This window comes from Paroedura picta, chromosome 2 (assembly GCF_049243985.1).
Source record: "Paroedura picta isolate Pp20150507F chromosome 2, Ppicta_v3.0, whole genome shotgun sequence".
NCBI classification, from domain to species: Eukaryota; Metazoa; Chordata; class Lepidosauria; order Squamata; family Gekkonidae; genus Paroedura; species Paroedura picta.
The window spans coordinates 57,024,203-57,041,167 of record NC_135370.1 but is presented as its reverse complement, the minus strand read 5'-3'; the positions used below and the strand labels follow the sequence as shown (position 1 = coordinate 57,041,167).

Genomic DNA, 16,965 nt, shown 5'->3' with positions numbered 1-16,965 from the left:
AGTGTGTGTGGGGAGGAAATCTACCCTCCTAGGCAGCAGAAAGTCGAAATAAGCTTGCTTGTAATACTCCAAAGAATAAGGAAGAGAAGAATGATTTTAATGAAAGAAGTTAACTGGTGATTTCTTCCAAAACATTTCATAGCCTTCATTTCAAAGTTAATGAAGGGTTAACTTCAACATGGGCAGGGGGTACAATCAGTGGAGAAAAAAAAGCTGTAGAATGGTTAGCAGTACAATATTGCTTTAAATGTTTTTAAGGAATCTTCTATTTTGGCACCTTGAGAGAGAGAGCCACAAATGCTTTTTGGAGTGGTCCGAGACGTACACACTGACAGCCATAATCCACATTCTTTTCCACAGTTCCTCACAGACTTATTTTCAGCCACTCTGTCAACACGTACTCAGTCCCCTCCCAACTTAGTATCAGTGTTTAAACTCACTTAGTGCTGATTGACACGTATACCCTCCATGATGAGTCCTCGTTAAAGTACTCAGTGTTTGATGACTTGCAGCTGATGGTGTAAACATCTTTGCTGAAAAACACTGTATTTGGCATGCTATCAGGTGAGAGAAAAGCACATTGTGGCATTTGAGCCATGATTATTCTTTCACACTGCAACCCATCACGGAGTGATAGAGAACTTGGGTAATGCATGGGTATTTTAGAGGAGTTTTTAGGTGGGGCTGGGGAAAACTGGTCTTATTTAGCATGCAAAGTTTTATAGATGCTCTGTACCTTGGTTTCAGAAATAAGGGGATGCCAACCTATAAAGGGGAGTGGAAGTGCAAGAAGTGTAGTATAGACAAAAGGGAGGTCTGACACCATTCCTGTGCTTTATTCCAGTCCTTCAGTCAACCATTTGGATCCTGATTACCATGTAAGTATAGAATTGGACCTAAAAGTGACTTCTATGGAATGAAAATGGCAGGATATCATAGTTCCTACATACTGAAAAGATCATGCATTCAGCCTAGTCCTCTGCACCAAGTCAGAGTAGATCGTTCAGTGGAGGACCCTCTATCTTCTTTTGTCCTATATTACATAGCAAAGTTTGGGTTGATACTACCTTATAAGTTCTGTAGGTGTATGAAGATAGGGAGGGGCATGAATTGGCTCACAAGACAAACTTTGGGCTGAAGCTGAGCTCTTTAGGAGCTCAGGAACTAATGTGGGGGGGGGGGAGATGCATTCCCTGAAAATTTACTGGGCATTTGGCCAGTTCAGTTCAGCTGTTTGGGGCTTCATGCTCTCTGCTGGCTCAGCTGCTTGGGGAAACCTCATTCAGCTCCTTTAAGAGGGAGCCTGGGACAGCATAAAGGAGGAGGTGGAATATGCCCGGGAGGCTCTTTACCTTCATTTTGCTCCATCTTTTGAAGCAGTGGGGAACAACTCTTTGATTCTGCTCTCCACTGCTTCTAAGGGAGGGAAGCAAAACCCAAAGGGTTAAATGAAGTCTCTTCCCAGGAGATACCCACCCCCTTTCACTGAGCCATGACCAGGAGAATGTTAGAAAGGAAGTCCCTTCCAGGGCAATCCCCATCCCCTTTCTACTGGCCACAGCAAGCTGTAGACAGGGAAAAGGAAAACCCTTCCAAAGTGACCCCCCTTTTTTCTGGCTGTGTTGAGCCAGAAAGGATGGGCAACCCCTGTTCCCAATGCCAAAAAGAAAGGCGGGAGATCTGAGGGGATCTCCCAGGAAAGGATTTACCTCCCACCTTTCTGCTGGCTGCGGCAAGCCCCAGTGAGCAGAAAAGGGGTGGGGTATCTCCTGAGAAGATTTCCCAGGAAGGGAAATATTTCTCCCCTTCCTTTCTGCTGGCTATGTGGAAAGCAGAAAAGGGAGAGGGAAGATCTCCAGCAAAATGGAAGGAGGGGAGTAAGATCTAAGAGCCAGCTTGGTGTAATAGTTAGGCGTGCTGACTTGTAATCTGGTGAGTTGGGTTTGATTCCCTGCTCTCCCACATGCAGCCAGCTGGGTGACCTTGGGCTCACTATAGCACTGATAAAGCTGTTATGACCAAGCAGTAATATCAGGGCTCTCTCAGCCTCACCTACCTCACAGGGTACGGGGAGAGGAAAGGGAGGTGATTATAAGATGCTTTGAGATGCCTTCTCCTAGAGAAAAGCAGCATACAAGAACCAACTCTTCTGCTTCTTCCTTTTTGCTGGCTGAAGCTAAATCTTTTTTTCCTTCTGTCCATGGCCATGATACAAATGAGGGAGGTACTCATTTGCAATTTGCCTTTTTGTAAATTCATGATGTTTGTCACCTCTCTTTTGGTTGTCAGATACAAATGTGGGATGAAGGAACAAAATTAAATTGTAATCTAGGGTACTTTAAAGATTAGCCATATTTATTCAAGCAACCCATGCATCTGATAATGTGAGCTCCAACTCAGAAAAGTCTACATTTTGTTAGTCTTTAAGGTGGCACTGGACTCCTGTTTTATTTTTCAGCTGTAGACCAAAATAGATAGAATAGGTGGGAAAGGATTAAATAAGGATATACCGCCATCTTTGTGATATTGTTTTATTCTGTAATTGGGTAAATTGGGAGTTTATTGTTTTTAGAATTTTATGCTGTGAACCGCCGCGAGACCTATCAGGGAGCAGCGGTATACAAATCAAAAAATAAATAAATAAATAAATTCATGGAGGAACCAACCAATAAATTACGGTTTCATGTACTTTGGAAGATGAAGTTGTTATAAATTCACCTCTTTATGATGCTTTGCTCTTTAACTGGAGAATTCATATCTTTTTGAGATGAAAAACTTCTCAAAGATGGATAGAGATGAGTGAATTTTCGATGGGTGAGGTGTAAGTGGGATCACTGAACTGCAGATGATGCTATAGAAGAGGCATGTCCAGCCTTTCTGATCCTCTGAGCTACATCCAATAATCTTCAAAATTTGAGAGTTGTGAGACAAACCCAACCTCTTACATATGCATTTTTTAAGGAGGCTTACATGAAAATATTGCAAGAGTTGTCATCAGGTTTCTTCGAGACTTCCAATCTCACAAGGAACACACCACTATCTTGCAGGGTAGCTATAATTCAATATTATTTCCTTCTCTGAGGGCCAACACATATTTTGCTTAGTTTCCTACTTGTGCTTTCCACGTTTACCTTTCCTGTCTTCCATGTCTTCTGTGTTTGCTGCAGAATGTGTGAGAACAACCCTTTCTGTCTTTTATCAGTGGGAGAGGGGAGTGGTAATATAATAACTATTTTGTGCATTATATAATTTAAAAGGATGCCTAAAAAGTATGAAAGAGATGAACATGTGTTTGTAAGCATGCATCATACAGGTATGAGGAATGATAGCAAATGCCTAACCACTCCAGAATTGAATATCTTGGAAATACTAAGAACGGGAAACCAAGTGCTGCTGACATTTTATAGATCATTGGTGTGCATCCACCACTGGGTGCAAACCACAGTTTTCCCATTTTCTTTTCTGATCTTGTGGCTTGTTCTGGCTCCTCAAAACATCCACAGGGTTCATCACACAGATGAACAGTCAGCACAGCACTGCCAAGGAAAGGAGTCAATTTCACCCCTTTGTTCTTCTCCACTTCAACCTACCTACCTACATAGGTACTTTCCTTCACAAATCACATGACTTTGAGATGATCTTTCTGGGGGTCAAAGGCAGTTCCTGTAATGGAGATGAACATGGGGAAACACTGACCGTTTCCGCTCAGCTGCAGATAATGTGTGCTGCCTCCTGCTTGTAAAAGCATGATTGTAAACTGCATGTTTGGTCGCTTTCTGACGGGAGACCCCTCCCGCATTATCCCGCCCACTTTTTGCGGCTTTTCCCTTCCCAACAAGGCAGTAGAGAAGCTGGGGGTGTGGACAACTGCAAGTTACCCCCTGCTACTCAGGTTATCAGTCAACATAAGCCCCTCTCAGCTCTGGTTTTGGGGACTCAAACACCCCCTCTCAAGTCTCGAAATTAATTTCTTTTTAAGGAAACTTCTGCATTGCTGTGGGGAGCCACATTTACTTGATTTCTTTTGGGATTCATAAACATGTCTTGTGTGTTCACAATAGAAAATAAAAATACAGAACATGGATGCCATGCTAATGGGGACAGATCTGCTCATGAAATGCCCCCTCTCTTTCTCCGTTCATGACCTCCTACCAGAAAACAAAAACATGAATGTGTTTTAGATAGAGTGTCTGGCTGGCTCCCAATATATAACTGTGCACTTTGAAGAGAACATGACAGTACGTTTTATTTCTACTTATACACGGGCACGCCAGTTTGTGTTCCGGTTCCTGTTTCAATGAGACCGTGCCATTGATAGATAGATAGATAGATAGAGAGAGAGAGAGAGAGAGAGAGAGAGAGAGAGAGAGAGAGATCTGGAAGTGGAGAGGGGAGGGCAGGTGTGAGGGCGGGCAAAATGCTACTGAGTCTGTTGCGTGTTTCTTCTTTCAGACACGCTTGCTGCCCCATTTTTCACCTTGTTGTATGCCAAGACAAGAAAGGGGAAGCAGATTCTACTGCTTTCCCTCATCATTGGGTAAAGGGGACGAAAATTCACCCCAACCCCTGCACAGCTGCAGGTTGCTGCTGGTGTCATGAGGAAGCAGCATTAAAACCTGCAAACAATGAGAGGCTGGGCAGGTGCAAATTCCTCATTCCGAAATTATCACTGTGTAGCTTCCATGCATGGATGGTTAGAGTCATATAATTTTCTTAGTAAAAGTAAAATTCCTTGCCTTCTACTGTGTCTTGATGGTATCCTTTATATTGTGGCTGCAGCAAATATGGCCAAGACTGCAGTCTCTTGTCAAGTGTACCCGTCAATGGCAAACCCAGGTTTGTTCCTGCATAATGATGAAGTGATCCTTTAACAGAAAGACTCATCACTATTATCTTGGACAACTATCTATCTCCCGGGGATTTGCAAAATATAATGGAATTTGATTTTAAAAGCAGGCTGTTGTGAAATATAGCCATCTGGCTAGTATATGGATTCCTTTTAGCTATGTTTCTTTTCTTCTGTCTGCAATAAGAGAAAAATTAAACCTTTGTTTTTGTTCTTGTGGCTTTTCAACAACCAAAACAACAAAACAACCCCATGATACAAGCAGTCTTGTTCACTAAAGTTAAAAAAGCACCCTAGTACTCTATTACTGTGCCTGCTAGGGCTATATTTTCCATCAGTGGATTCGAATTACTTCTTGCGCCATCAGCGTTTTGCTGTATCACTTTTTTATTTTTAGGCTAGGCATGAGACACATTTTTAAGATGCAACTCTAGCAGCAACTGCAGTAACCATGGTATAGATGAAGCTTATTTGAGAGGGCGTAACGGAGACTGAAAAGAGCGTGAAAACTTGAGATCTGTTTAGGCCACTAAATGCCAACATACCTGCACTTGCAAGAGCTTGTCTCTATTCAGATCAAATGGAGAGAAACAGATAGGCAGGACTGTAAATCTACTGGAGTTTCTTTCCCAGGAAAGCCAAGCTAGCTTATCAATAATTCCCCTTCTTCTGCTAATGTGTGGCTTCCCCAGAGATGGCTGTGACTGGCTGTCTTGGTGCTCAGCTTGGCAACTATCATTGCAATTGGAGCCAGCCAACTGATCTGAATGCTGGATCTCAGCTAAGGATGAATGAGGCATGAGGGCAATGGAAACTGCTTTGGTGGGTTTAATTTATTATTTATTCATTTATCTATTCAGATTTCATACCGCCCCACCCTGCAAGCGAGTTTACATAACAATAATATATAGTATAAAAACATAAAACATAATAAAAACCAACACAAACACACCCCTGTTCCCACCAGCAGCGCCCTTCCTGCCTGCCAATATATGCCTCATAATGGGGCAGGGGACATGGAAAGGAGAGGGAGGGAGGCCCACATTGTAGCCAGGTCTTCCAAAGCCAGGTACAGTAGCAGTAGCATTGCCTGGTGGAGATGGTAGAACTACCCAGAGAACTACATTTGTGACTTGTGCCTCCATGGAAAGGGAGGGATCAAAGATCGCCCCTAAATTCCTGACAGAGCATGAGAGGGCTCCATCTAGGCAGGGGAAATTTGCTTCCTCTCCCAGGCCTTTCTTCCCTAGCTACAAAGCCTCCATCTTCATGGGGTTTAGTTTCAGGTGGCTCTGTTGGAGCCATCTCGTCATGCCCTCCAGACACCTGGTGAATGAATCTGGAAGTGTATCATGAATCTGGCTGCTCATCAACAGATAGAACTGGGTGTCATCAGCATACTGATGTTATCCCAGCCCATGTCTCTGGACCAGCTGTGCAAGAGGGTGCATGTAGATAATAAATAAAATTGGGGAAATAATCACACTCTGGGGTATCTCCCATGGGAATACACAGTGATGCAACTGCTCTTCCCCAATGGCTACCCTCTGCCCCTGACCTTGGAGGAAAGAGACCAGTCACTGTAAGGCTGATCCCCATACCCCCACATCAGCAAGGCAGTGAGCTAAGTGCTTATGTCAAATACTGCTGTGAGATCTAACAACATCAGCAACTCTGACCTGCCTTGGTTCACCTGCATCTGGAGGTCATATGTAAGAGTAACCAGGTCTGTTTCCACCCCGTGGCCAGGCTGGAAACCAGACTGGAATAGGTGCAATATCAGTGCAAAGAAATAAAACTTAAATGTGCTCTTCTTCACCATCATCAATCCAATCACAGAGTTGCTCCAATACAACAGTACTTCATTTGTGACCAAGGGGAAAGAGATGTCCACCAATTCTACCCTCCCACTAAAAATGGCCACTTTGTTCCTCAGGGTTCACTGATACCCCATCCCCAACAAAATTCCAGAGGGTTTCAGGGAGCTGGAATAGGAGGGGGAAGCAGGAACATCCTGCCCTGTTAAGTTAGTAGATGGTCAGATATATGCTACTAGTATACCATTAATGAGAGTAGTGCCTTATAGAGTCCATGTTCCAAGGAGCTTACAATCTAAGATCAACTTTGGCCAGCTGCATCATAGAAACTGTATTCCAGTTCAGGAAGATAACCCTTACTTATTGAACCATGACTCAAGTTTCTTTTCATTCTACCCCAAAGGGCCTTTCTCTTACTTGTATTGGGCCATAGGCAAAAAAAAAAATCCTATACAATGGTTCAGATTTGGTATAATAGTTGCAGTCTGTACCAACCACAGTCTGCACATACTTTATTCCTAGCCTTATTCGTATCCTGTTATTGACAAATTGGACTTGGTTTCTCTGTCTGTCTCTCTTGGTTACAATTATGATGTGGCGGACAGCATAAATCCTGATCCAGGTGACCTCATTGCTTCCTGCTTACAACTCTGCCTTTTCTACCCCTGCCTCCTCTGGTTCTCCCCACCTGGTTTGGTCCTGACATTGATCATCCAACTCAGAGCATTTCACAATTGCACTTCTCAGCTGAAGTATTTAAGATATGAACTGTCTCTGTAATGTAAATTGTAGAAGGAGATGAAGAATAAATGAAGCAGTCCCTGAATAAATAATAGAGTCTAAGCTAGTGTCTGTCCACCTAAGTGTCAGGCATCTTTTTCCAGAGTGTAGACTTTCAAGTAATATCGCAGGGGGAAAGAAACAATAACTTAGTGCAAATAAAAAGAAAGCTTATTTAAGGCTCTCGTTTTGGAGAAAAAAAATCCAAAACTATGCATAATCAAGAATGTACTGATTGTCAGGGTAAGCCCGTGTCTTTGTATTGTATTTGTCAGATGTGTTTGCCTTACCCTGTTTAAAAGTTACATCTTTGCTCTAGCTAATTAAGAAATTAAGTCAATAGTACAAAGCAAAGAGACAAATAGAAATAAGCAGTACATGGCAATAGAGCTCCACTTCAATTACTATACTAGCCCATGAAATGTTTTAACAGTTGACCATTTGATCTCAGTGCATTATCTGATAACACGTACTGAACAGACTGTCTAAATATTCCGAGGCTGGAGCCTGCATGCGTGTGTGTAAAGTGCTGTCAGGTCTCAGCCAACTCATGGCAACCTTGAAGAGTTGTCAAAGCAGGAGACAAGCAGAGGTGGTTTTCCAGTGCCTGCCTCTGTGTAGCAACTCTGGATTCCTTTGGCAGTCTCCTATTTAAGTACTATTTAAGGGCCAACCCTCACTAGAAGCTCATGTGGTTTGCAATGGTTAATGACATCTTCAGAGGTCCTATGAATATACAAAGATGACAGAGCCTACAGAGGCTTGCACTGCCTCAGAAATGTATCTGATGGAATGGCTTATTCTTAAAACATCCCTGCCTCAAACCTTTCCTCACCATGACAAGATTTCCCTGAAATATTAGTTGGCACATGCAGGGAGAATGTGACATCGGGACTGTTTTCCAACCAGTGATCTGTCGGTGCCTCTATAGACCTGTGCAGGGATGTCCTAGGGATGACCCTGAATATTTGGATCCCATTAATCTATCACAAGGCTGAACAACACGCTGCTGAGTAGAACATGCACATCTTTATATGAGTGAAATTCCCAACCACTAATGTACCAGCGCTCCATATCACAACATTCTTTGGGAACCAAAATGACCTATCGAAACGCTAACTACAGCTCCAGCAGGCCTAGATATGAGTGAAGAACCAAGATGCAAACCATGAGTTCTTTAAAAATGAGTCATATAAAAATATGTGAAATTATTGTGATAAATACATCCTGGGCTGTCTTTGTTCTGCTCTCTTCTAAGCAACCAGATCACACGGGCACAGGAACCAACAAAGATGACATTGTGCAGAATAAAATACATATAATTTGCAGTCTCCAGCACATGCCCGCCTTTCCTGGTATAGTCTTAGTTTTTTGGGTGGGAGACTGATGAATTCTCATTCTAATTGCCCCACTTTTTAAAAAGGCACAGAGAACGTAATCTACCTTCCTAAGAAGAATAAAATCAGAGTGGGACCTAGTGAAAACGGGCCGGGGGGGGGGAGGATAAAGGAAGTTTAAATAAAATTGTTTCACTGAAAGAATAATAAATGTAGAGAACATATTGCAGTGATGGGCCTCTAAAAGAGTCTGTATTAATGAGGTCAGGAGAGTGGCAAATGAAAAGAAAATAAGAAAATGGAAAATGAAGAAAACAAAATGAAGCATGTATGGGGGGAAAACTCTCTTTCTGCCATGCTGTGAGGTAGCAACAAAGCAAGTCTAATGAATGTCACCGCTTCATTTTTTAAAAAAAGAAAGACACCATTTCCCAAATAGAAAATGTGGTTCATTATCTATGGATGGTTCCAGCAGTCGTCTGAGCAAAAAAAATGTACATGTCATAAAATCAACTAAATTCTCTCCTCCCACTACATCACCTCTGCAGTCAAACAAAAATTGTGTCCTCAGAAGAAAGGCAGTTTGAAGATAATTCTGAACAGTAAAAAAGTCAATCCGGGTACCTATCTGGAAGGCAGTGTCTTTGGATATGAAGTTGCTCCTATCTTGAAGTTCAAACCACCAAATAAAACACGTACTTTTATATTTCTTGTTTGAAGAAAATTGCCACCATTTAGTTCAGGGGGTTAGTGGGCTACTGGAAGCTTACAAGCTGTTATGGAATAGATCAGGCATTTGCTTAAAAAGCCAGGAAAAGATCAAAAAAAAGATCTACTCTAGACTTTTTTTTTTTTAAGAAAATTGTTTCACAGGATTTGATAGCTTCATTTTTGATGCCCTTCCTAGCCCATGTTCTGGTTCTAGGGCCTATTATGCATGCAGACTTAGTGGGGAGAATTTAAGCAGTCAAGCCTTTAAGCTTAATAGCGGATTCTGTGCCTGCCTTATGCACCAGTCTTTTTTCTCCAATGTATTTATTCTGAAGCTACAACCAACACAATGCAGCTTTTCTTAACTGTTGGAACCAGACTGCCCTGGAGATTCTGCCAAGGAGTCAGTCCTGTGGGGAGAGTTCTCCCCACCGAATCAGCTCTTTGGCAGACTCTGCTGGGCAGCACACTTTAAACTGGACTGTCCAGCAGAGCCTGCAGGGAGAACTCTCTCTGGAGGATATTGTCCTGGATGGGCTCTGTCCAGTCTAAACCGGGCTGCCCAGAAGAACCCCAGCCAAGTCTGTGGGAAGGGCTATCCCCTCAGAATTGGCTCCCCTAGTGATCCACGTTTAGCAATAAACTCATATGGTTAAGCTCATTATGGTTGTAAAAAACCTCCAAAACTGAAGGATGGAGAATGGCAGAAGGTGCAGAATGGGAGGAACAACCTCAATGTGGCTTGTGGAAGAGTGGCCTCCAATAGATGGGAAAAGGATGGGGAATGCACGGGCATCCTAATACTTTGTAATTACCTTCACCTTGGAAGCAAATCCAGGAAAACTGCCACAAATCACTGTCAGAAAACAGGGGCAAACAGCAACCTGAAAAATAACTGGGTGCTGAAGGGAGAAAAATGAATGCAGAATAAAAAACAAAACCTGACAGATGTGCATGGTGGAAGTAAGTAAAAATGCAGAACAAAAAAGAAAACCTAATGGATATTTCCCATGAAAACATAGGAAAACACTCATGCATAAAAGGCCTAGGATAGGAAAAAACACAGTATCATACTTGGGGGGGGGAATGGTTGCGCATGATATTTTTGTTTACTCATTAGTAGCTCTCCTTTTAAAAAGTAGCGACCTCTACTCTGGCTTCTATTTGCTAGTCTATTATAAATGTTACTTTGGTCACATGCTAGGCACTAAAGGAAGCACGCCTAACCCCGACCAGGGCCAGGGCCTTTTCGGTCCTGGCCCCCACCTGGTGGAATGAGCTCCCGGGAGAGCTGCGGGCCCTGCGGGACCTTTTAACGTTCCGCAGGGCCTGCAAGACGGAGCTCTTCCGCCAGGTCTATGGTTGAGGCTGGGGCTGCCGGGGTACATCGACTGCTCTCCCCTGGGCTTCTTCTTGAACACCATTGACCTCCTTCTCCTCCACCCCCCCTTTTTTAGGAAGGGGGGTAGGAAGGGGATCTTATTATTGTGTCGCCATGCTGTGACATTTTAAAGTCTTTTTTAATGGGGTTTAAGACACTGTAACCCGCCACGAGCCATTTGGGAGTGGCGGGAAATAAATCGAAATAATAATAATAATAATAATAATAATAATAATAATAATAAAAATAAAAATAAAAATAAAAATAAAAATAAAAATAAAAATAAAAATAAAAATGTAAGAGTGATCATGTTGTATACAAACCACTGTTATGTGGCTTGGACTACTTACGATCTTTGCTGGTCTTAAAGGTGCCACTGGTCTCTGATTTTGTTTCCTTGTGCTGCTTCAGACCAACACGGCTGCCCACTTGAATCTGTATTTATGGTAGGATTATTTCTCATGCCAGATTTTGAACTTTTATGGGCCACAGACAGTGCCATGGGAAGTTACCTGGTGACATGACTAGACCACAAGGCTGTTGTTTGCACAGCAGCATGAAACTGCTGAGCTCTCCATGTGGAAGTGGTTTTTCCTGGCTGCTGTATTGCCAGAATATTCAAATCAGTCTTCAAGTTCCCCTAAGAAAGATCACCATTTCCCCAAAAGAATACATTGAAAGGTGGAGGAAAGATTCATCCTTTCATTGTTCTATTAGTCATGAGAACCAAACTACATGTGACCTCTGATCCAGACATTCTCCTTTTTACAACAGCAGCAATAATGCAAAAGCACCCATATGGTATTGGGGTGATATGGATCATGAGGACAGGAAGGGAGCTTAAACTTTGTGCAGGTTATTGTATCAACTATTAAAAGATCATGCAAATGCCTTGTTGCATATTAAGCTATGCACAGCAAGAGATTATTTCAGACAGCAGCAGGACACTTGTATCTCTGATAACCATCTGGCACAACAACTAGTCAAGGAAATCATGGTGGGATCTTTATCTGCAAGCTCAAGAAATGGGATATGCAAATTGGACAACCAAGGCCTCAGAAAGTCTATCATGGTCTATAGAAACTGGATGCCCACAAAGCTGTACCTTCTGTTGCTGGGGAAAAAAGGGTAGGGTAGTGGCTGGGTGCCTGTTGCCAGGGGGTAAAGGATGTTGGAGTTAGGCTTCACATACTGATTTACAGTTACTAGAGCAGATTTTTGCCTTCAGAGCACTACTGTTTATAAATGGAAACGCAACAGCTATTTCACACCTTAGCCGTCTATTGGCTGTCCCCCAACCAAAGAAGAATCTAGGGTGCTAGGAAGTATTTGCACTTTGACTATCTTGAATCTTAATAGGCAAAAATGTTAGAAATGTCAGTTTCAGGTGTGTGATTTATACCTTCGACCTAACTCTAATTATTTTAACCTTATCATTTGCATAAATCCAATCACAGCCATCAAACCTGGAAGAGGACATAAATCCCCTTTGTACACTTTGATTTACAGCCAGAATAGTGTTTTCTTGTTTGACCCTTTTGAGACTGTTTTCTAATTTTGAATTACTAGAGAGATTTCTCCCCTGTTCTTCAAAGCAAAAAGAAGAAAAAGGACGAACAAAAGGCTCCACACAATGGCACCAAGGAAATGTTCCTTCAGATTCCTATTGCCACATCCATTGTAATGCTTTAAAGTAAAAAATAGACATTTCTAGTTAATCTATATGCAGATGATGGCAAACATCTCACACAGTTTAGTGTACTTTGGTCACTAATTTCAATTGAGTTAAAGCAGGTTTAACTCCATGTAGTATTGTGGGACTGGATCCTACTTGCCTATTCAGCTAAGGGCAAATCCTGCTTCCAAGACAGGAGCTTACATCATGAAAATGATTTGTCTGCTGGAAGAAGAGCCTCTTTTGGTGAATGAAAACAACTTGCATTGGAAGAATGCTCTGCACGTAGCTTTAAGGAGTAGTAAAATCCACACCATAGTTAACCATTGTGGTCCCCACAGAAGTACCCTTTCTGAAACCATAGGTGCATTGCTATGACCCCATTCATAATTTCTTTCTCATAATGTGACATTGATACAATGGTTTCCGATGCCCTTTTAGTATTTACCTTGCCATTTCTGCACAGAGGCATTAAATTCACACTGCCTCCTGCTTGCAAACATGTGTTTGGAAGCCACATGTTTGAAGCTTCCTGATGGGATACCCCTCCCGCATTTCCCTGCTGCCTCATCATGGCTAAGGAAGCAGCAAGGGAAAACAAAGCCAACTTCTACCCCTGCTTCTCAGATTGTCAATCACTGTAAGCCACCAACACCAGCATCGTGGTTGTTTCGGGGACTCAAATTTCCTCTCTGCTCCCTGCCCTGAAATTATTATTTTTTTAAAAGATACTTGCTATGTGGTAGCACCACAACACAAGGGAATTTTTTTCTTAAAAAATGAACACATCAGCATTGCTATGGAGAAATGCCCCAACAATAAAGCATGTGAAGCATGAAAAGGAGTGGCAAATCAAGTTTTGGCAATTTCCCTCTATGACCCTCTAATGCACGGTAGCTGCTACATCAGGCGGCCGCTGTGCCATTGCGGTGGGGCAGGATGCCTCGCCATTCTCCGTAGATGCACGGGGGCGGGGCGTACGGGGCTGCCCCCGGCATAGCGCGCACACATGGGCTTTGCGCCGGGGCCAGCAGGGTAAGTGGCAGCCACCAGGGGGGAAGTGGGGAGGGACAGGGGAGAGTGGGGGGCCACCCCCCACGCTATGGTGGGGGCAGGGGGACATCCATGCCGGCTCCGCAGAGCCTGAAGGAGCATGCGGTGTCCCTACATGGACACCGTAGGTTGGGGCTCGGCGGGCCAAAAGGCCCGGCGCTGGCAATTATGCTCAGCCCTGGTCTGCCCCAGCCCCTGCAGGCGTCTGCAGTATCAGGAAACTGTGGAAGTTCCAATTTTCCATAACGCAGGCCTTCCGTGGCCTGGGCTGGGCCATGGCCGCGCTGGCGGCGGGGGCTTGCATAATCGGGGATTTTCCCCGATGCCCTGCCACTGCCAGCGCGGGCATTCTGGCCCATGCATAATGGGTGATCGTAGGGCAAATCGGTCCAAATCTCACACTAGCCCCTGCACAGCCTTGGGAAGCCCCTGCACATCCATGTGGAAGCAGCACTCAAACCTGCCAGCAACTATAGCAGTGGTTCTCAACCTTCCTAATGCTGTGACCCTTTAACACAGTTCCTCATGTCGTGGTGACCCCCACCATAAAATTACACAAGGGTTCTTTCACAGAAATTAAACCAAAACTGACCAATGGCATGAAGATCCATTGTTCATGGCTGTATATAAATTGTTTTTCCCCCAGGGTTTCTCAGTTCAGTTCTGCCTCTTGTTTCAGTATGTCAATCTCACTCTTTTCCACTGTTCTCGATCTACCACACAAGGCTGTTGTGTGGATGAAATGGAAGAGGAACTGTCAGCCACTTTGAGACCCACTTGGAGAGGAGGGCAGGGTACAAACAGAGAAATGAAAACCAATGATTTGGAAGAACAAAAACTGAGTCCAGGAGCACTTTTCAGACCAACAAAGATTTATTCAAGGCATGAGCTTTCATGTGTAGGCAGACAAAATTGATTTGGAGACATCAGTAAAGGGCTGTGGGCCACTTTGGGTCCCCCATGGAGAGAAGGGTGGGGGAGAAGCCAAGAAACCCCATAATTTGTGGGAGGCAACATAGACAGGCCTGAGAGCAGAATTTCTAGCGGTGTCTGGGCCAGGCCACATGTCCAGCAGGGGCCACTCTCCATCTGCCTTCTCAGGCCGTCCAGACTTGGCCACCCACTCCCCACCCGGATGGGGCCAGATCCAAAGCAGCAGAGGGGGCGCTCCAGTTGCCGGGGCAAGTGCGCTCGGAGAGGCAAGTGGGTGGAGGTGCAGACATGCAGGGCAAGCTGCGGGATGAGAAGGGGCGAGCTGCGGGAGCTGAACTGCCATCTGTGTGCCAACATGGGGTGGGGGCAGGTACTGGAGGAGGAAAACGGGCACCTGGCGTGAGATCCAGCAGCACGGCATGGGCAGGGGCAGCAGCCCATGGAGGAGGAGGTGGCCGAGCTGTGGCTAGCAGTGGCCAAGCTGAGCCGGGCCTGCAGGAAGGTGAGATTGCCTGCAGGAAGGTGAGATTTGTGCAAAAAACAAAAATGCTCCAATCGGCCACCATGGTGCCATGAAGCATGGTAGAGCCGAATGCGTATTTCCAAGTCCTTATAGACCACCATAGGAAAGATGGAGCCAACCCGCTCGTCTTCCATCCACATGGGCCTGCTGCTGACGGATGGCTAAGTGAACACAGAAAATATCTGCATTCCCTTAACCTAGGCTAATGGCACCTTAAAGAACGCTAGGCCCAGGAGAGGCCCATCCCAGTGATGACATCATATGGAAGCAGGGATTAGCCCCACTGAGATATGATTATGCTCCTGTGTGGAATCAGCCTAACATGGTCATGCCCTGAAAGCCAGCTTGGTGTAGTGGTTAAGAAAGATGACCTCTAATCTGGAGAATCAGGTTTGATACCTCACTTCTCCACATGCAGCCAACTGGGTGACCTTGGGCCAGTCACAGTTCTCTCAGAGCTCTCAGCCTTACTTACTTCACAGAGTAAGTTTGTAATGGGGAGAGGAAAGGTAGGCAATTTTAAGTGATTTTGAGACTCCTTTGGTTTGTACAATGTGGGATGCAAAAAGCCAGCTTTTTTTTCTGTGTCCATTCAGTTCTTTTTCTTAAACAAAATACTGGTGTTTTATGTATTCTTTCAATAGATCCCACAGAGGATTATAACACCTGTATGCTTATCTATTCAATTCAGTCTCACACCTTTATATTAAAACATACTTGTAGCATATTGCTCCAAAACACACTGGTTATGTGAAATATCTCACCATTTTCTAAGAGGCATCTTTTAGAATCTATATTTTAGAATCGCACCATAGTACAGAGTCTTATCATACATTTCACGCAGCAGCCAACATGTGTTGGACATGATTATCTGGCTTTGGATATGATTATCTGGCTTGTTCCCATTAGAATTAGGGGATTTTTAAAAGAAAAAATATTTCTCTGGACAGTCTTGCTGGGTTTTGAGCATTTACCTATAATTCAAAGTACTTCATTTACTCACACAGTCTCATATTTGTTTCCTATGCTATCTGATCATTCAGTCAGCCTGCGTTTAGTGAGAATGGTCTTCCCCTTGTCTGCCACAAATAATTTTCTCTCTTTTCCCTTACGTTTTCCCTAACTTTTTCTTTTTCTTTCCCCTTGAGTATGACAGGTAGGCCTGGTCATCTTGTCTCTTGATGTGATCTGGTTCTCTGCCCCACATAAATCTTTATGGATGTGCTCTTTTGCAGCAATTGGAATGTTACAAGGACAGAACCATCATTGTCAATAACCTGGAGATTTCTGTGAAAATGAATTATACCGAGACCAAGTTTATTACAGGTGTAGACATGGTCTTTGATGCTTGACATTTCCACGCTCATGAAGGGGAACAGGTCAGTTAATGTGTGCATTAGCTGCTTAAATCTTTTTTGTAGATGTATTCTGTGAAGTCTGCAAGGAGTTTGTGGCCTAAATCATCTTGTATTTTGCAAATGGCCCACTTTGTTGGGGGGGGGGAGGATATTTCAATGAAAGGAGAAAACTACTGAAGTGAAGGAACTAAAACAGAAAACAACTATCAGCCTTGGCATTACACTCTTCCGGTGCTCTTGAAAAGATTTAGTCAGACTTGTAACTCATTACTTATTACCAAGGCACAACCTGGCCCTGAAGCAGAAGGACTTATTATGCGGTTGCAAAGCTGCCCAGCTTGATGCTCAAGTAGAATTTTGAAAACCCTCAGGAACTTGCCTCATGTACAACTGAAAAGTTACATCAAAGTAAGTTTACCCACTAATAATCTTTGGGCTGAGCCTCTTGTGGCGCAGAGTGGTAGGGCAGCAGACATGCAGTCTGAAAGCTCTGCCCATGAGGCTGGGAGTTCAATCCCAGCAGCCGGCTCAAGGTTGACTCAGCCTTCCAT

General features: G+C 43.8%; 1 long non-coding RNA gene across 1 annotated transcript; it reads left to right on the top strand.

The window, feature by feature from the left end:
* Positions 1 to 520: 520 nt before the first annotated feature.
* LOC143828671 (uncharacterized) lies at positions 521 to 16,429 on the top strand. The gene is made up of 3 exons (XR_013227820.1): positions 521 to 564; positions 845 to 878; positions 16,292 to 16,429. It is a non-coding gene; the product is annotated as an uncharacterized LOC143828671 (long non-coding RNA).
* The last annotated feature ends 536 nt before the right edge of the window (positions 16,430 to 16,965 follow it).